Genomic DNA, 21,346 nt, shown 5'->3' with positions numbered 1-21,346 from the left:
TTTGACAATTTCAGAAGGATGATCCTGAGCAGCTACGCTTAACCTTCTCTAAAAGTCCATACTCTTAATAATGAGACCTGTGTTTGAATTTCAAAATTAATGTGAAATCTGGTAATATATTCTCAATGACTGAAGATAAAAGAAAACTTTAGGTAACAGTCATTGCTGAAAATGTTCCCTTTCTTTTAAAAGCACCAAATAAGACAGGGATTTTTTCTTTTTTTAAATCATGATTGTGAGGGCCCCTAAATTGAACTTTGAGTTACTTTAACTTATAGGTTTAGTATGGGAGGTGAGATTATTTGGTGGAAGAGAAAATGTAGATAAAGTGAGAAAATACTCTCAAAATGTAGTTATCACAGCAGTTGTTATATCCCTGTGATTGAAAGATTATTGATGTAACGCCTCTTTTTAAACTTAACTCAGCTGAAGTTGTTGCCTAAACTTTTAATGTCTAAGGCATTCTTTTTTTTTAACCCGTTCATTTCTAAATAAGTGCTAAGCTTGGGGACTTTTTAATACATGAGGGAGGGTTAACACCGAAAGAAGAAAGCTCTTGGTAAAGATTGTAAAGTTACCCTCCTGTTTGCTAACAAGGGCACAAATTAGGCACATTCCCGTGAGCAGTAAAGGCAGTTGGAGCAGCTGATCTGAAGGTCAGTGTGATGCTGCCCTAGAAATGTGTACGTCTTGCATCCCACAGCCACGAGCTTTTTTGGTCTCTGGAGTATGAATTTAAAAAGCTGGAATAGACTTGACGGCAGTGGGTTTTAATGGGTTGGAGTATGAATGAATGTTTGAAACATTGCTTTGTGGTTATTAGTTTTTTGTCTGTTTGTTTTTACATCCATCATTTTTTACATGTACTTGTCCCAACCAGAAACCCGGGTGGCGTAGTGGCTAAAAGCTTGGCTACTAACCAAAAGGTTGGCAGTTCAAATCCACCGGGTCCTCCTTGGAAACTCTACGGGGCAGTTCCACTCTGTCCTGTAGGGTCGTTGTGAGTTGGAACCAACTTGACAGCAACAGGTTTGGTTTGGGTTTTTTTTTTTTGTCCCAGCCAACTGGTGTTTTCAGGTTATTCCCTTTTTGCCTTTGAGAAATCATGACATTTTTCTGTGTGCTGTAATTCACTCCAAAGTAGTACAATTAAAATAATACAATAAAAACACTAGTAAGAAATCAGGATATCTAAGTACTAATAGAAAATATTTATTATGGAAATGGATTTGAGTGTGATAGGAAGAAAGTAATTGACTCCATTCAACAAACTGAGTTAACAGATTACTCATAGATTTTTAAAAATCTTAAGAAACCTAAACCAATATCAGTTTTTTGTTTGCTTTGATCATGCTTTAGAAGCAACAGCTATAGTTCCTGCATTGGTATTATAACGTGGATACCACTTCTTAATGGTATTGAGGCAAGAAAATTACAGAATTCTTGGCTAAGGCCAGCGTTGACTAGCACATGTAGAAATCTTGAACCAACTGGCGTAAGTAAGAGAATCTAGATGGCATTTGAGTGGTTAAATCTACAGAATTTACTCTCATAAGCACATTAATCTGCCTGAGGTTTGTGCAGATTTCTTTTGAAACCTCATTGCTCCAATTGGCAGTGGTTTTGGTGAGGTCTCAAGGCTTTGGAGGTAGCAGACTTGAAAGTTGAATCATGGTTTTGTCCTTTGCTAGCTGAGTTACTCTAGAAAAATGACTTGAACTTTTTTAACTTCAGTTTCCTTAGCATTACATGGGCATAGGAATATCTATTTTAAAAGTCAATATAAGGGTTAGAAAGAATATGTATAAAACCGATAGTTAATGCAGTGTCTGACAATAGTAGGCACTATCCCTTTTGTTATTGTTCTTATTTATGGTTTAGATGAAACTTCATTTGTTGTCTACTTGGCTAAAATAAACCTGTCGCCATCCAGTTCATTCCGACTCATGGTGACCCTGTAGGACAGAGTAGAACTACTCTAAAGGGTTTCCAAGGCTGTCATCTGTATGGAAGCAGACTGCCACATCTTTCTCTCGTAGAGTGGCCAATGGGTTCGAATCAGTGACCTTTTGGTTAACAGCAGAGCGCTTAACCAGGGTCCCATCAGGGCTCCTTTTGATTAATATGTATATGTGTGCACATATGTGTGTGTGTGTACGTATATGTATATATATACCATTCAGCTGTGATTTATATTTGATATTTTAAGTTTCATTGCATTTTATAGTACAATTCTTAGATAACTAGTGCACATTTCTAAATTATAAAAATGCTAAATTTATACTTTTTTGTGTAACTAGACAAACATTTTGAAATTCTAACTAGAAATTTAGTCTTCTTAAATTTCAGTTATAAAATTCTGGAGAGAAGAGATAGATACTTTTTCTGTTTTACTCTAAAACTGAAAACACGGCCCTTATTTCTAGAACATGAGGAACATAATATGGGATTGGTAGGCACTTTCCATTCTTTTTTTTTACAGATTTTGCAAAGCTCTTAGTCTGTTTGGAAACCCTGGCGGCGTAGTGGTTAAGTGCTACCAAAGGGCCAGCAGATCGAATCAGCCAGGCGCTCCTTGGAAACTCTGGGGGAGAGTTTTACTCTGTCCTATAGGGTCGCTATGAGTCGGAATCAGAATGACTCAATGCCACTGGGTTTGGTTTGTTTTAGTCTGTTTTTAATGCAGAATGGTTTACTGGTGTTTTTGGTTACACTTCTCTCATTGAAAGTAAATTGAGGGTGGGGGCGGGGGAAAGACCCCTAGGAGAGCTTTCAAGGATCATACCATGGAACCCTTCCGCTTTATCCTCTTGCAACCTGATAATGCACATTTTGCCAGGCCTTCAAGTATATTTTTTCAAGTGTGGTGATGTTTGAAGGAGGCAAAAAATCTTTTCACGTCTCCCCAAAACATGCAACTACAAATATATATTTTATTTCTGCTCTCTAATTGTGAGGCATCTCTGAGATTTGGCTTTGTTGGAAATGACCATGTTTCCTGCTGAGTCTGTCTTAGAGTTAGAATTCAAGCATCCTTCTTAGACTTAAGGTTTTTCCTTCATTCATTCCAAATGTACTTACTCAAGCTTCGTAGATGTGATCACGGTTTCTTTATGAAATTTATTTTGTCTATTTGGCTTTTAACAAATGTCTCTAGTGGGTTTCTATTGCCTGTAAATTGCTTTTCTGGGGCGCTTTGTCTTTGCCCTTTCTCCAGCTGCTCCCCCTGCTGCTCTGTAATGGTCAAAGCAGAGGATATAGTAGAGCTTTCTGTCTTGCTGGTATGTTTTCTTCTGAGCAGGAAGGATGCTGGAATGAATGTCAGATGTTCACAGAAGTGGTTAAATGTTAAGGTATTTTGGCGTTACAGGAGTACAAAATAACAGAGTAGAAATAAACGTTCAACTTTTATTAAGGAGGAAGCTGAAGTTGGAAAAGGCGTTTTAGTTTCATGGAGAGAAAATAGCAACAGTTATTTTCTACATTGAAAAATTAAAACTTGGTAAAGTCACAGGAGACTTGTTGAGTGTTAATCTGCTTAAGGAAAAACTAAATTTTCAAAGAGAAGAACTTCAATAACTCTAGAAACTCAGCCTTTTGATGTTTTATTTTAGGTTTGTAACATGGCAATTTTTATATTTCATTAAATATTAAAGCCCCTGATTTTGACTTAGTAAGATTAAAGATTGAAACGCTGGTGGCACAGTAGTTCAGTGCTACGACTGCTAACCAAAGGGTCAGCAGTTCGAATCCACCAGGCGCTCCTTGGAAACTCTATAGGGTAGTTCTACTCTGTCCTGTAGGGTCGCTATGAGTCAGAATCGACTCGACGGCACTGGGTTGGTTAGTTGTTGGTAAGATTAAAGATTAAAATAAATTTTAATTTGTCTGTTCTGTCATCAACTAAGTATCTGTATTTAGTGGCAATAAACTTAAAAAAATTCTTAACATTTAAATATTAAAAACTTCAAATTTTTATGATTAATCATTACTAGAGAAATTGCTTTCAGTTATTACATTTTGATTTAATTGATGGGATAGTGATGGCTTCTATCTGAAAGCATTATGAGCCAGCTCCTTAAAAAAAAAACAAAATCAAAACATAAAGCTTAGCCAAGATAAAATAGTCCTTTTCCTAATGTTATAGATAAATTAAACTTTTTCCAAATAGCAAGGATGATAGATAATACTTTTGTTTAAGAATATATCTGTGATTAAAAAAAAAAAAAACCTGTTGGTATCAAGTCGATCCAGACTCAGAGCGATCCTATAGGACAGAGTAGAACTGCCCCATACAGTTTTCAAGAAAGGGCTGGTGGATTCGAACTGCTGACCTTTTGGTTAGCAGCCATAGTGCTTACCTGCTAGACCACCAGGGTTTCCATATCTATGATAGTCATATCAATTGTAGCTGTTACTTAAAGTACAGACGTATTTTGGGTATAAAATGCTGTTAACATCATGATTTTCAGTTGGTCCAAGAATATGTAGTCTGATTTTCTCTCTTTCAACAAGGGACTAACCTTTCGAAACAGCAGGTTGCCGGTGTTTGTTTTGTGAAGGCATTGGGTAGTAGTGTAATACCTGGCTAGTGGTTGTGATAGTTTAATTGGCACTGTTAGTCTGAGAGGAGCCCTGGTATCTTAGTGGTTAAAGCTCTCGGTTGCTAACCAAAAGGTTGGTGGTTTAAATCCACCAGCAACTCCACGGGAAAACGATGTGGCAGTCTACTTCCACAAAGATTTGAAGCCTTGGAAGTCCTGTGGGGCAGTTCTGCTCTGTCCCTATACAGTCTTTATGAGTTGGAATCAATTCAATGGCAGTGGTTTTTTTTTTTTATTAATCTGAGCTCCTTCTAAGAAATAGATGGATAAACCAGTTGCCATCGAGTCATTTCCAACTCACAGCGACACCATGTGTGTCAGAGTAGAGCTGTGCTGCATAGGCTTTTCAGTGGCTGAGTTTTCCGAAGTAGATTATCAGGCCCTTCTGCCGAGGCGTCTCTGGGTAGCTGCAGACCTCCAGCCTTTAGGTTAGCAGCCAAGCATTTGTACCACCCAGGGACTCAGACAGACAGTCCTTGTTTTAATGTTCACACCAGCTCTAAAAGGCACTTTAAGAAAGAATTTTCTTTTATTGACTCTAACAAAGATGGAGGGTAAGCCTTCATATTTCCTTAAACAACAAACAACTCTGTTGTATTCATTTGGAAATCCAGTTAAATTGGATTACCAACTACCATGATAATAGCTGTATTATCTTTTACCCTTAGAGAATACTTCATCTTTAATGGGTATTTTTCCTTATTGTTACTATTTAGTATTCCGGGCTCTTTGTTATTGTTCTTCTGTACTTTGTGTGTGATGGGGATGAATGATATTTACTCCCTGGCTTGGAGTATACACAGATGATACTTAAGGTAGCTTTGCAGAGTGGAAAGAATGTAGATGTTTTTCATCAGGCGAACTTGGTTTCAAATTCCAGCTCTGCTTCTTTCTACCTAATATTTTGGGCAACATGCCTCACCTCTGTGAAGCTCGATTTCTTCATTTATAAATGTGGATAACAAAACCTGCATTCAAAGGTTGTTGAGACAGACATAATGTCTGTAAAGCTCAGTTTGGTTCATAAAACATACCAAGTGCTCAATAAATTATATGTTCTCGCCTGTCTAGAATATATACAAAAGGAGATTAAGGAAAATCCTATGTCATATACTCCTTGCAGTGTAAGAGCATACCATTTCTTAGAAGAAAAAAAACGACCTTTCTATACCATAAGAAATAACAGGTTAAATATATTGCTCAAACTTTGTCATTTTTATGCTTTTCATATCTGCTATTATATTTGGAATTTTTTTATTTAAAGCAGTTTGTTTTTTTAAATGTAAATACCAACCTGTGTGCCTCGTGTTAAGGAACGATAGGCATAAAGTCATGGGTTTGATGTCGCAGTTAAATTTTTTCTAATGTACATTAAAATTAATATATAACAAAATGAGAAAATGGTTATCCACGCACCACCTTAAAGCATTTTACTTACCACTTGTGGCCAGTGGGCATACTTTTGGGTGCACTAATCTGTATCAGCAGCAATAACAATTTTGAGAGTAATTTTTGGTTAGAAACGTATGTTTGTTTTAAACAATCTACCACTTTCCTTTTCTACCCTCAATGGGTTCTCCCCAGCAGAAAGGAAAGTACCAAGTTTCTTTTCCCCTTCGTTAGACTTTCATATCTCAGGCAGAAGAGCCTGGATTTAGAGCACCTGCCTGGAGCCAGTCACCCGGGGCTGGATTCAGGCTCTTGCATTTAATAGATATAAATTGCACAAATTACTTTGTTCTCTGTGCATCAGTTTCCTTATGTGGTAAATAGTCTTGTGATGAGTTAAAAGATGGGAGTTGTCTAGACAGTCCGTACTCAGTGATTCCTTTATTTCCATCTAGAAAGCAACATCATCAGTCTTTCTTTTCTTATTTTTGGGGGTGTTTGGGGAGTGGAGGATAGAGGAGGTATTTGCTTGTTATGCTGACACCTTTGCTTCCAGTGAGTTTCTAAGAGGGGATCGTGGCTGATGATGTTGCCGCTAACCCAGAGGACTACTACGTTTCATTGGCTTTTCTCTGTCACTATGGCTTTTGCAAAGCCAGTTTTTTTTGTTGTTTGTTTCGTTTTATATGCTTCTCCACCCCATTCAAATCATTCAGAGTGTTTACTTTTTGTGTCTTTGGTCTAATTTTCCAGTATAGTTCATCAGACTGGCCTGAGGTTTTGTCATTATATCTAAAACTTTCTGAGCTGTTTCTAGCCCAAATGCAGAAAACAGTGGAGAAGAATAATCGGTCTAGCCAGTTTTCTTCTTAAATGATTGCGTACCTGTTATTCCTCTCATTAGACTGGAAATAATCCAGGCACAGAATCTCTTGTTAATATATATTGTTAAGAAAAGTATATTAAGAAAATAATCCTCCCATTCTACCTCTCGAAATCTTTACTTCTGTAACTTCTATACGCATGAATATTTCCTTGCTCTTTCAGCTGAGAGGACCTAGAAGCAGTGAAACCCCAAAAGCAACAAGCACACCTCACACCCAGATCTTGGTTTCAAATACCATTCTCCAATAAAAGAAACCAGGACTTCTTGGGGAAATAGCTGATTCTAAGCCTGCAGGCAGGAAATATACAAGATTAGCCTGAAGCATCTCACAGTGCTGAACAGACGAAACCCCGCACTGATAGGACTCTATCAAGGGGATGAGGGAGCAAACTAAAAGAGGCCCCAGTGGCCAAAGCTGGAACAATTCGAGCAAGATAATAAGGTATCGGGTTATAACCCAAAATATAAATATTCATAAATCCATTCTAATATAGAAGTTCCTAGTGGCACAAATATTTAAGTGCTCAATTACTAACAGAAAGGGTGGAAGTTTGAACCTACCTGAGGCACCTCAGAAGAAGGGTCTAGCAATCAGCTTCCAAAAGGTCACAACCTTGAAAACCCTGTGGAACACAGTTCTACTCTGTACACATGGGGTCACCATGAGTCAGAATTGGCAACTGGTAACAACTGTTAAATACCGATATAAATAAACTAGATAAGTAAGTGGGGAACATAGACAAATTTTTACAGAAGAATTCCAATTAACTTATATAAGTACTCTGCCATCAAGATATTCCATATAGCTCCCCAGTCCTTCAATGTGGACTGCACATGTTGTCTTCCTTCCACACAGTACAGTATGGAAAGGCTACAGTAAAGAAATGTAACAAACCTACCTCAGCTGGGTAATCAAAACTATTAACATCAGTCGTGGTAGGTCATGTTGACAGTATGTACTCTTGATATATGGTGAAAATGGCACTTTACACCTGTGTACTTCCTCCTGAAACACATAACCCCATCTAATCAGGAGAAAAACATCAGACAAATCCCAATTGAGTGACATTTTACAACATACCTGACCAGTAAGTACTCTGCAAACTGTTAAGGTTGTTAAAAACAAGGAAAGTAGGAGAAATTGTCATAGCCAAGAGAAGCCTAAGGAGACATGATAACTAAATGTAATATGGCATCCTGGGTGGGATCCTGGACCAAAAAATAAAAATAAAAAAGGACATTTGGTGAAAACTAAAGAAATCTGAGAAGTATAGCCTTTAGTTATAATAATGTCTCAGTGTTGGCTCATTATGACAAATGTACCATAACTAATATAACATGTTAATAATAATAATAGGGGAAACTGGGTATAGGTTATATTGGAACTCTCTATTCTATTGTCACAATTTTTCTGTAAATCTAAACTTGTTCTAAAATAAAAAGTTTATTTAAAAAAAAAAGATCTTAACCATCGTTTAAGGCCTACCTGGAATGCTACCTCCTTATTGAAGCTTTGCCTCTCCAATCTTCTCCCATACCTCTTATCCTCTAATTGGGCATTAAGTCTTCCTGCTTTGACCCTTCACAGGACTTTATTTGTAATTGCCTTAACTCTTAGTGAAATTCTTACTGGTAGTTCCCAGTACAGTTATTTTGTGTCTTCGCTTTATTCCTCTTTTCAGATTTTCATTAGCTCCTTAGTCTCATTAGTTTTTCCAGCCCCACTAACATTGAGCACAGTGTTGAGTAGGTGCTCAATGAATATTGAATTGCATAAATGGGATTGAAACACAGCTTTAAATGTTGCTTCTCTCTTCTCTCAGTGCTGTAGGAATCATTATTTATCAGTCTCAGGGGCAAAGGTTAATTTTACCTTTCTAAGCCCTCAGAATAAAAGTTCTGCCTTTGTGGGTAGTAGCTTCAATTTTACTGTTTGTCAGACCCTTTGCAAGGAAATTACTGAACATTTGGTTAAGAATTGAAGAAATTTATGCTCTCTACTTCTCTGTCTAATGTCATTTGAGTGGAATGAACATAAATAATAGAAATGAAAATATAATCTCTTCCTGTCTACCACTTAGCTCTTTTGGTGGTTTTGGTAGTATTTAGCATGATCCGTATTTCAAAGCATTATTGTTACTATTATCCAATACCCATCTCAAACTCAAGCCTTAATTGTTAGAACTAAAAGAAGCAGAAGTGATCATCTGTCTAATTCATCTAGTCTGAATTGGAAAATAAGGCCAAAAATTTGTCCAGAGCCACCTGGGCAGTTAGCTGAAACCTAGTTCTTCTAACATTTTCTGTAGAGCACTTTCAAGGGTGGCTATACCTCATTTTGGGTCATATATGTATCTTCATTTTGACTTAATTCATCAACAATAGGAGGGAAATAACACTTTGCTTTTTTTTTCTTTTTGTGTTGATGGAATGCAAGCCATGCTTCTGATAAGCAGATGGATTCAATAACTGTTCACATATTTAAGAACCTGGTGAGGCCTTCTACATCACTTCCTCCCCAGCCTTCTGAGCCTCAGTAGATAGGTTTATAGTTGGTCGCATAAATTAGTAATGTATAAGTATTCTAGATTGATTTGTGTCCCCCCAAAATAAGTGCTGTAGATCCTTACCTCTGCCTTTGGCTATAACCCCATTTGTGAATAGGTTGTGTTTGTTTTATTAATGAGGCAGAATTAGGCTGTGTTAATGAAGATTAGGTTATGTTTGTTATGTTAATGAGGCAGCATTAGGGTGTCTCTTGATTCAATCTCTTGAGATATCCCCCAAAAAACCCAAGGGATATTAAATGAGCCAGCAAGTAGAGATGGAGGAAGAGAGATTCCAAGCTACTGGAAGACACCCAGAAGCAGGAGCTTGGAGAGAGAGAGATCCTTTCCCTGCAGCCGGTACCCTGAATTCAGACTTCTAGCCTCTTAAACTGTGAGAGAATAAGTTTCTGTTTGTGAAAGCCACCCACTTGTGGTATTTCTGTTGTAGCACCACTAGATAACTAAGACAGTGGGTGACAATGATTAATGTAAATGCCATTTCTCACTATGGATTGGTACAGTCTGAGCATCACAGTTAATGCCTTGAAAGAAAGATGTTTTTCTTTCATTACAAGAATCCTGAGCATTTCCCACCATAGGATCTCAATTCTGCATTAAAAACAACAACAAAAGCAAAACTGTGTTGCCGTTGAGTCAATTCTGACTCATTGTGACCCTATAGGACAAAGTAGAACTGCCTCATAGAGTTTCCATGGAGCAGCTGGTGCATTTGAATTGCCGAACTTTTTGTTAGCACCTGCACTCCTAACCACTGTACCACCAGGGCCTCTATTCTGCTTAGAGATACTTGTATCTCCAGAAGTTAGCATAGTACATTCTCAGATTAGGATCATTTAATTCAAAAGTTTATAGTGCACACAAGAAATTATATAAGCCATATCCAAAGCCTTAGAACTGCTCTCTTTTCTCTATACCTATTTTAGTAATAATATTTTTAATACTAGTTTGCTCTAACTAAAAATGACATACCTGATATTCTCCCTGCTAGTCTAAGGACGTGTCTGTTGGCTTTTGCCTATTAGGGAGTACTCTCTGCAGTTTTACTCAGGATGAGCTTGGGTTCCCGTGAGCATCTCTGGTCTGCCGCACTGTAATCCCTGTAACGGCAGACTCTGGCTTTTATTACTGGCAAGCACTGTGCCTTGCAGACATAGGCACCATAATAGGAAACACCTTGGCCTGTCATAACCAGGCCTGGAGAGTTGAAAGCACAGGCTTGACAGGGATATGTCCATAGCAACCAGGCAGAGATCAGGCTGCCATATTGGAATAAGTGCAAGCTGTTGTCTGCCTTCCCCATTCCAGAAAATAACTGGCTGATTTTAAGGCTGCTCACATAGGAGTGTTCTGATTTGGTTTGGTTTTTCTTTAAGACAAAAATATGAACTAAAAACACTTAAATAATACTTTTTAAAGAGGAGATGTCAAAGTGGTTTCCCTTTTTTATTCTCCTTTTAATTCTACCTTATCACTCTAATTCAAACTGGGGAGAAAGAACACGTATTTTATAATTAGGGGAGAAAATTATATAAACCAAGTCATTGCATTTTATTCTAAAGAGTTATAAATTATACTGAATTATAAGTAAAACATTTGTGTTGTTTATGTCAAATCAAAGCTTTAGAAAAGGAAAATGGTACACTCTTTGAACAAGAAAGGCTCTATTTTATTTTTGCTAATTATTTTTCTAACTTCCATAACTTTGAAGTATGATGGACTTTGTGGCAAGAATTTAGAAGGAGGATAAATGTGAAATTTGGAAAAGCTTTAATGAATTTTAACAGAGATCGAATGCTTTCATGGGTACTTTAAATGTATGTAGGTGTCGTTTCATTAATGCAAGGAAATGCTCATTTCACAAAAGAGGATGAAGACTGGAAAGGATTAAAAAAAAAACTATAATTCTGTTAAAAGATGATTCAAAAAGTAAATTGAATTTAGGGAAACCAAGGTCTCAAACCTTTTTTTTTTTTTTTTTTTTTAAGAACTTTTCTTAGAGCCTTTTGTAGAGTTTTAATGGATATTTCTTGACTAATCCTCTCTCCCCTTTTTTGGTAAGTCCTGATCCTGTTGCATCTTTTTTTTTTTTTTTTTCTTTGCCTGTTTAAAATCAGCTTTAACAATATACTGTGATAAGAATGAAACTAATTAGCATTATCTTTGGTATGTATTTTGATTTTCTGCTCTTTGATTTTTTTAATCTATTCTCAGTATTATCTCTTAGATCTCAGTAAGAATAAGTGATAATTGGGCTTGCGTAAGTCGTAAGGAAATAGGCCCACTTTATTATACATCAGGTAAGGATTAATTCACTTTCTTCTGGAAGATACTGGGGCTAAATCTTAATTTTTCTATATAGTGTTAATGAACAGTAAAATAGCTGACTGAAAAGACAGAGTGCTTGTGTCTTCACAGATGAAATAATCAATCCCTATAAAGAGAGAAGTTTGTTCTTTCAAAAGTAGAATTCAGTGGAAAAATTAGTCACTTGTTGCCCTTTAACCTCATTTTCAAACATTTTAGTCTTATCTGTTGGAGACACAGGAACAATTTCTGACTATAACTGGTCAGGAAATAGCAATATGTACCTTACCTTCAAATGTAAAGCAGTACCCAGGATGTTTTCTCATACCTCAAACCTCGATCTTCAAATTTAGTGCCAGAAACAGCACACTATATGCCAGAATAATTTGCTCCGTTTTTAAAGATGAAAAACTGAGGCTCAGTTTAAAACAAACAAAAAATGTCCTAAATCCGTATACTTCTTATTAGGTATAAAGGTAATTATTTTTTTGAATTTAGCATTTAATGTGGAGGGGTAGGAGATGGGTATATAGAGAACCAAGTGTTTATTCTCAGGCTGCATCTTCAAAATATGTCCAAATAATTAATTTTAAATTTATTTAGTGAGCAGTGGATTCCAAAATAGAACAGCCATTTCAGCAAAATAAAATTCCTAAAGAGGAATCCTGTAGCATAGGTCATTCTGCCTGCCTCGTTCTCTGTGTCATGCCAGAATAACAGCAGAACTGACCTACCTCCTAGGAGGAGCGTGACAGTGAGATGGCATGCTGGGTTGGGAGTGGACCTGGCAGGCAGGGCAAGGTTTAAACTGAAGGGTAATGGGGTTGGAAGGATGGGGAGACCAAGCGATTAAAGCCGATCTGAGATTCTGAGCTGATAGAGAGGTCGAGTTCTGAGTCCTGGTGGTACAGTGGTTAAGTGCTTGTCTGCTAACCAAAAGGTTGGTGGTTCAGACCCGCCAGCCGCTCTGCAGGAGAAAGATATGGCAGTTTGCTTCCTTAAAGATTACAGCCTTGGAAATCATATGGTGCAGTTCTACTCTGTCCCATAGGTAACTATGAGTCGGAATTGTCTTAATGGCAACAGGTTTTTGATTTTAGAGGGTTTGAGTAGGGGGCTGGAGTTGGTGGGATGAAACCTTGTCTGATGCATGGAGAGCACCAGATAGAGAGGGAAACTCAGGAACAGTATAAGCAGGTTTCAGGATCTTAAAATGTGGCCTATTACTATGGAGCTCAGGAGCCCTTGTAGCGCTAGGGTGCTGACCAAAAAGTTGGCAGTTCGAGCCCAGGTGGAAGAAAGACCTAGCCATCTGCTCCTGTAAAGATTAGAGCCTAGAAAACCCTATAAGGCAGTTCTGCTCTGTAATGTGGGGGTTGCTGTGAGTCAAAAACAACTCAGCGGTACCCAACAGCAACAACTATGGAGTTGCTTTTGAGGAACTTTTTTGCCATTGGGGGCAAAATAGAGAGGGAAGATAGACTCATTGGGAATGAAGATTGAAGGAAAAAAAAGTAGAAAGACATATGACATATTAGTGTGAGGTAAGGAAGAGAGGGGTAGGAATAGGAAGAGGGTGTGGCTGAGCTGGCCTAGGATTGGGCCTATCCTTGGTTAGAGGGAGACTGACCAGTTGTGTTCCTGCCCTCTTTCCACCTCAGAGTTCATATGGTGAAATCTGGTTAGAATGAACATTTGGGATGGGGCAACCTTGAAGGAAAAAAGAAATCCTAGATGGGTCAGCCAGAGAACGTGAACGTTTTAGGGAGGGCCGTCAGCTGTGGCGACGGGGAGGAGGGTAGAGCTGAGTGGGGAGGGGAGATTTATAGACACAGTGTACTTCATGAGTCTCGGTCATATTTAGCACTAAGAATGGGCGTCACCTCCTTCACCTGTTGCCTCCTTGAGTCATGGCCCTGTAGCAGCATGAGTGGGCTGCCCAATCCATCTGCTTTGCCATCCCCTAAGGATCCTGGTGTCAGGAAGTAAGAAAGAGTAATTGATGGGCCATGTGACAGCAAGGTACAAGCTGATTTAGGGTGAAGACAGAACTGTGTCAAAATAAGCCTAGGGTGATTCACTGTAGGTTATAGTAGATGTCAGAAGAGAAGGGTAGAACTGAAAAGCAGATGACGAATGTGAAACTTTTGTCTTGATTCTTTAAATCTTCTAAATTTTGATGAGTTTAGTCATTCCTCTTGTGGATATAAATCTGTCCCATACTGGAGTTTTGAGCTGGGAAAGTAAATTACTTCAAGTTCTCTAAGCCTCTGTTTTCTCTGTAAGTCAGGACTGACAAAATTTACCTCATGGATTTACCGCAAAGACAGTTGTGAAAATTAAATGATTTTTTTTTTTTTTCTTGTCAAGTGCATAGTGTGGGGCACACACATCATAGGTACTGGCCTATCTTTGGTAGGGATGAGTTTGGAACTATTTTTAAATTTAAAAGGTCAACTTTATATGCTGCCATATAGGTAACCCAGTGGTGCAATTGGAGCTTGCATCAAGAGCTTACGGAGTACGCCTTTGGAATCCTGATACCCAGGCTTGGTGATTTATGGGACCTTACTGGCTTACATATGTGATGGCCCACTGAGCTTGTTTATTTTAGTTTTAACTTGGTTACCTAGCACTCCGTGATAGCATATTTTTATTTATGATAGCATATTTTTATTTACACTCTTACTGACTACTTAATTATGATTACTTTAAAAGAATATCATGAAGGCAGCCATGAAGAAGAGTTTTAGTAAAGTTAAGAGGGACTCATGTAGGTTTTCTTTCTACTATGTTTAGACATTGGTCCATTGCTTTGTGCTTTGCTATTCCCTCACGTTGGATGACCTCCAAGGCCCCTCCAAAGGATTTTTCTGATCCTGTGAAATATAGATATTGTGATTACCAAAAGTGTCAAATATCAATCAGTTCTTGGGGAAGGTAGAAACAAGAGGCAAAAATAGACCTTTGAATCATGGCACAGATTAAAAATGGCAATTTGGCTGAGAAACAGAGGAGTGGATGAAATGACCTTGAACCCAGTTCCAGCCCCGAGGTCTTAGTCATAGTCTAACTCTAACCGTAGCCAGAGAGTGGAGAAGTTCTCTGGCGCAGTAGTTGTTACAGAGGTCGAACATGAGTTACTGCGTAGGTGATTGATCTCTTTCCATTTTCCACTTGCTGTTGACCGCTTTGGAAAGAAATCAAATTTTGGTGTGCTTAGTTAAAAAAAAAAAAAATTTAATCCAAAAGTCCTTAGAGGTGAAGATTTTTGAGATCAACCTTTTCACCTCTGTCATTTTGCAGATGAACTAACAGCTCAGGAAAGTTAGAGTGACCCAGAACAAAGCAGGCTTGTGTTAACTTTTGTAAAACTTTTATCTTGTGGTGAATTAAAAATTAGTTGTTAGAAATTATTTCCTGCTTCTGTTTTTATTGACATCATCACATCTGAGAGAAATTTTCAGTTTATTGTGTCTTTCTTGTTTGTGTTTGATCCTTGTCTTCTTTCTCATTTTCATCTGGGAAGTAAATCATTGGGATTTTTTGGCTTATACTGAGGGATTTTTGTTTTAGCTTGATTCCTGTGGGACATATCTGCTTCAGAGATTCTTATATGTGAACTTAGATTTTTTTATATATGTGTGCTTGTATTCAAACAGGTAGGAGGGTGGATAGATAGGTAGGTAGGTAGAATAGGTAGGTAGGTAGGTGGTAAATAGGTAGATAGGTAGATAAAACAAACAAAACCCATTGTTGTCAAGCTGATAGACATACACATTGAAAATATAGCTAGCCATGTAAGTAAGCCTATTGTTTGTTAGTGACTCGTAGAGTAAATACAGGTGTTTGGTCCTGTAAAGAAGTTCAAAGTATGTTCACACAGAGGACCAGACAACGAGGAAGCATCCCGGTAAAAGTGATACCTAAGCTATGAGTCAGAATCAACTTGACGGCAATGGGTTTTTTAAGCTGGCTCTTGAACGTTGAGGATTCATGTAGGCTGCTAAAGAGGGAAGTGTCTTCCAAGGGCTAGATGAAGTAGGTTCAGGATGAGATACTTTTGTGGATTTAGCTTTAGTGTTTGTTTGTGGGCGTGGATCGGTAGGTAGTGGCTATTCTGGAAGAGTGAGCCTGCCAGGAGCAGAGATTCTGATTGTAGGAACAGAGGCAGCTGTGAGAAAGGTAGATGGGGGCCACACTGAACAGTGCCTTAAATGCCAGGCTAAACTGTTTGCATGTTAGCCTGTAAGTCCTAAAGAACCCTTACAGTTCATTGGAAGGAAAATAACATCGAAGTGATTTTAGAAAGAGGAATCTGGTGGTGGCGTGAGGGATGGATTGTATTAAAGGGAAACACTGAAAGCAAGAAGAATCTGTCAGGGAATTAGATATAAACGTGATGCGGGCTTGTAGTAGGGTCAGAATGAAGAGAAAGGAATGGGTGGGAGAAAGATTGCATGGGAAAGGTGAAACGATATTTGAGGCATAGGGAGCTATGGCCAGAGTATATTCTAAACCCAATTAATGGGAAGAGAAGCCAATATGAGAGGTGTGTGTGTGGGGGTGGGAGAACGGGGTAGACCATATGGCCGGGAAGCTTTTAGACATGAAATTGAGGTGAGGCTGCGAATCTAAGTAGAAATGCCCTACAGGTCTTTGAGTGTCAGGACTGGATTTCTGATGAAGGGCAGGACTTTACTTGGGAGTTGTCTGCATAGATGTGATGGTTGAGACATTAAGGCTCGTGGTGCCAGTGGTTAATGTGCTTGGCTACTACTAAAAGATTGGAAGTTCAAGTATACCTACAGGTACCTCAGAAGAAAGGTCTGGTGATCTCCTTCCAAAAAATCATCCATTGAAAACCCTATGGAGCACAGGTCTACTCTGACACACGTGGGGTTGCAGTGAGTTGGAATTGACTCCATGGCAACTTGTGTTCAATAAAATGGGAATTATAATCCTTACAGGGGTGTGAAGAGAAATAAGATAATGCAAGGAAAATAATCAGCACATTTTTGGCACATAATAGACAGGTAGTAAATGTTAGCTTTTATTATTTTTACTATGGACTTTAGGAAAATACAGTTTTGTGAATTATTAGAACTGGTATCTTGGAAGCTATAAAAGCCATCTGCTTGGTGTGTTTTCTTCCCAGAAGGAAGATCTTTTGTTCTAAATCGCACGATTGTTTCCCTAGCTGTTAGGGTAATGTGACAGCCCAAGCTGTAATTGCTCACGTTTAACTGTTGATTGCTGTTTGTAAGACCTGTAGTGTTTTCCTGCATAAATGGTTAAGGATCTTAACTACTTTTCTGTTCATTGCAAAGTCTGTAATAAAATCTCTACAGACCCTGAGCCATATTGTGTTTTCATTTGTTCGTATGTAGAATCAAATCAATGTTAAGGGGTTTGTAAAGAACGCCTTTTGAAGTATATTAGCTCAAGGCAAGAAAAAAGTTTTTTTTAAACTACCTTCACCCAGAGGTGGCATGTACTTGCATAACAGTGGTAGAAATCCAGGAGAGGCCAACCATTATTTATGAAGAGTTAGTCCTGTCTGGTTATGGGTACGAGGTTGTAATAGATGTCTTCAAAGGAGCTTTCCAACTTGGCCTGATTTCACAGAATCAAAGAATGGTAGTGCGTTTGAGCATCCCATTCCACTTAACATATATCATTGACTTTTTTTTTTTTTTTGCTGTCTCACAGGGTGTTAGAGTCACATTTGGAAGGTCAAGTAAAGCAGAGTTTTTGTTTGTGTTATTTTTTTTTTTTTTCCCTACTACGTTCTGTTCCCAGAGCAGAAATTGTTATGCTTTCCCATCTTAAAGGTAGAAAGAGTGAAAATATAGACTGGTACCCTGGAGGATTCATAATGTCAAGATAGTTAATACCAATTTTAATTGAAATTTGAAGAGAAGTAAATAAGTTTTTAAAATTGTATCTTCAGGTCTGAGTTTTTTGTTTTTTTTTTAAATTAGGAAACCACCAGAAGAAACATAAAGGCGCATCTTACTTTATGTGCAAATACATGTGTTATTACATATGTACAAATGGAATTTGTTTTTTATGACATTTTAGTGCCAATGATTTAGTCTCAAAGTACAAGAACAATCATACTTAATATAGAAAAAGCATTATTTTGAGTAAAAATGATTGCTATAGTATTCATGACAGTTTTCTAGCCTTACACTGTATTTTATGGACAACACTGTACATTTAAAATATGGCAAGGCTTCCTTTCCCAGCAATATGGCAATATGTAGCTAATTTGAATTGCAAAGGAAGATAGAGTAGAGAGAATGGAAAAGAGAAAATATTCTAGAGGCCCAGTGAATCCAAAGCAGGGAAATTAAAAAAAAAAAAAAAAAAAGCCCACATCCAGACATTTCCTAGAGAAACCATAGAAACAGGATCTCAAAGCAGCCAGAGAGAAGGAGCAGATTATAAACAAACAAGCAACAGTTACGCTGACAACTGTTTGTGGGAGGGAACAGAGGCTCATCTGATTGGAAGAATTTAAATCATATCTGAAATCCTAGCTGTAAGGGCATGTAGGATATGGATTCTTTTTTTTTTCCTAATTGTCCAGCCTCTGCAGTATAGGAGGACCACTAAAAGGAAGTTGGAATGGCTACTGAACATGCTTGTTTACCTTCTCTGTCCCACACACTAACATGTAAGCTCCCTGAGAACAGGTGATTTGTTGATTTATCTTTCCTTAGCACCTGGAACAGTAACTAGCACATTAAAAAAAAAAAAAGTCATTACCATTGAGTCAATTCCGACTAATAACAACCCTCTAGAACAGAGTAGACCTGCCCCATAAGGTTTCCAAGGAGCGGCTGGTGGATTTGAACTGCCAGCCTTTTGGTTAGCAGCCTGAGTTGCTAATTAGATAGTTGCTGAATTAAAGAATCTCTATCTTGTACTAATTGTTACTGGGCTTGATCTCCCTGGATCTGAAGTACCTCTAGTGGTTGTACCATGTTTTCCTTTGGATGTTTTAACTTGATACTTTGGATATTCGTATCTGTAAATGTGTCTTTCCATGCATTGGCTCAGTGGATTTTGAGAAAATTATCCCAGTAAAACGATGCTCAAGATACTGGTGACCTCAGCTAGATTGACTTAATTAGCAAGGAACATACCAAAACTGTACAAATGGTTTTATGTGTAATTCGAGCTGTATCAGTAATTACAGGATACTAGGTTTACATTAACACTGAGGTGTCCTGGTGGTGCAGTTGTTAAACACCAACCTAAAGGTCAGTGGTTTAAACCCACCATCCGCTCTGGGGGTGAAAACCTCATGGTCTGATTCCCTAAAACTCACCCTACAGGGCAGTTCTACTCTGTTATAGAGGGATAGAATCGATCCGACAGCACACAACAGTGTATTAACATTTAATAAGAAATGAATCTAAGTGGAAAAGAAATGGACATGCAGCTATCAGATCAGTCCCATGTTATTTCAGCCTCAAGGAACCTCTCAACAACAAAAAATCCTTATTTTCGAATTTCTTTTCTCGGTAGAAGTGTAAATTAATGTTACAGGTCCTTCCTGTTCTTAATAAAACATTTTTATATGTAAGAAATTTAAAACCAGGATAGAGAATGATTTTTAGTTTCTTTCAGATGATTATTCAGTTTTTAAATATGCTTTAAATTTCCTTAACTCTTGTAAGACATGTTTTCTTTTGCTCGCGTTACTTCCTTTTCCTCAGGAATAGAGCTATTTCTTAAATCAAATGCAGATCTCTTATCACTAGAGGGCAGTAAACACAAATGGATTTATTTGCATTAAGGTAATTTTTTTAGTATTAGTATTAAAGTATAGTTTTTATAATGTGAAAATATATTTAATTTCTGTTATCTGAATTACAGGTTATGAATGAATTCAAGATTATTGTCAGCCTCTCAAAATATTTTTTAAGGCATTTGAAAGTGAAGGGAAACGAAGTATCTCTAGGGACACTGGTTTGCTAAGTTTATTGTATTTACTATCTGAGATTTAACTGTGCCTCTGGAGCCTGGGCGGCGCAAGTGGTTTATGATCTGCTGCTAACCCAGAGATTGGCAGTCGGAACCCACCCCGCGGTTCCACGGAAGAAAGGCCTGATGAACTGCTTCAGTAAAGATTACAGCCAAGAAAGCCCTATGGAGCAGTTCTCTGTAACACATGCCAGCTAACAGCAACAGCAGCTTTGCCTCAGAATTCTTCAAGGAGCATTTAGCAATTAGATGTGTAGTTGTTAAGCTTCACAGTGCTGGATATATTTCAGAGCCTTTTTTTAATGCGGACTTGCTTCTTGGTTAAAAACAACTTCCGGAACTTTGATCCTAAGTAGAAAGATGTAAATAAATATAGATTTGAGTATACAATAAAATACTTTCCAAAGGTGTAAGTCCTACCAGAAACAGCGCTATCACTGGCAGGACTCCTTAGCTTAGAAAATCTAAGAGTTAATACACTTCTTTTAAAAAATATTTTTTAAAAAATATTTCAAGCACAGCAACAGTGTGCTTGTGCTTAGATGTATTGTTAATACACCTATTGTTTTTAGACTGTAAACTAAATATAGAACCATGCCTGAGTTACTTTTTCAGTCTACTTTTTCGCAATTTTAGGAGTCTCTGGGTGGTACAAACAGCTAATGCACTCAGCTGCTAACTGAAAGGTTGGAGCTCTGAGTCCAGAGGTGCCTCGGAAGGAAGGCCTGGCAGTCTACTGAGTAATAAAGGAGCACAATTCTACTCCAGCACACATGGGGTCACCATGAATTGGAGTCGACTCGAAGGCAGCTGGTTGACTGGTAGAGTGCTCTGAAACCAGACTGCCTGCATTCAAATCCCAGATATGCTACTTACTGGCTTTGTAACCTTGAACAAGATACTTGACCTCTCTGAGCCAAAGTTGCCTTATAATTTGGTTTGTTTATTTTTCTTTTACCCTATTTTAAAAAAGTATCTTTCTGGTCCTCTGTTGCGAAGTCAATGATTCCAGCGTGTGTTAATGTGGCAGTAGAATTTGAAATATCCTGAAGCAGTCCTGAAATAGTCCAGAAGGATTGTTGGTTGTTTGGGATATCAGTTAAGGACTGACAAATTGCTGTCTGAAAGGAATGGCATATAAAGATACTGAGGAGTACTTTCAGGAAAAGACAGAAAAAAGAACTGAATGCTGAAGGAAATTATGTTTTTTTTTCTATTCCACTACATATAGATACATATGCATAAGTATGCACACATGTATTTATACAGGCACAGACACACGTAAACATATACGTATGTATATGAAATCGATTGGGTGTTTGAGAGCAGTGCATTACAAATCAGGAAGCCTGAGTTCTGGCTGTGGTGCCGCCCCTGATGCTGGGTTGGCCGGACTCTTCTGGATTCTGTTTCATCGCATGAATATGTCATCGTGATTACATCTGTGTTTGAGGGCATCTGTGTCTTTTTCATGTAGCACTTCCAGACATAAGTAAGTCTCAGTATAAGATGGGCCAGCTTATCTCTGGGCATCAGCTTCCCGACTGCACTAGTTGGTAGCATCTACCCTGTCCAGAGATTTAACCATGGCGATG

At 38.1% G+C, this 21,346-nt stretch overlaps 1 protein-coding gene across 11 annotated transcripts in view; it reads left to right on the top strand.

The window, feature by feature from the left end:
• The window catches only part of PDE4D (phosphodiesterase 4D), a 1,416,439-nt gene that overhangs the window by 1,363,022 nt on the left and 32,071 nt on the right, over positions 1–21,346 (top strand). The window lies entirely within an intron of this gene.

Source organism: Loxodonta africana, chromosome 2 (genome assembly GCF_030014295.1).
Source record: "Loxodonta africana isolate mLoxAfr1 chromosome 2, mLoxAfr1.hap2, whole genome shotgun sequence".
In the NCBI taxonomy this organism is placed as follows: Eukaryota; Metazoa; Chordata; class Mammalia; order Proboscidea; family Elephantidae; genus Loxodonta; species Loxodonta africana.
Note: the sequence above shows the minus strand (reverse complement) of the source record. Positions and strands in the feature narration are given on the sequence as shown.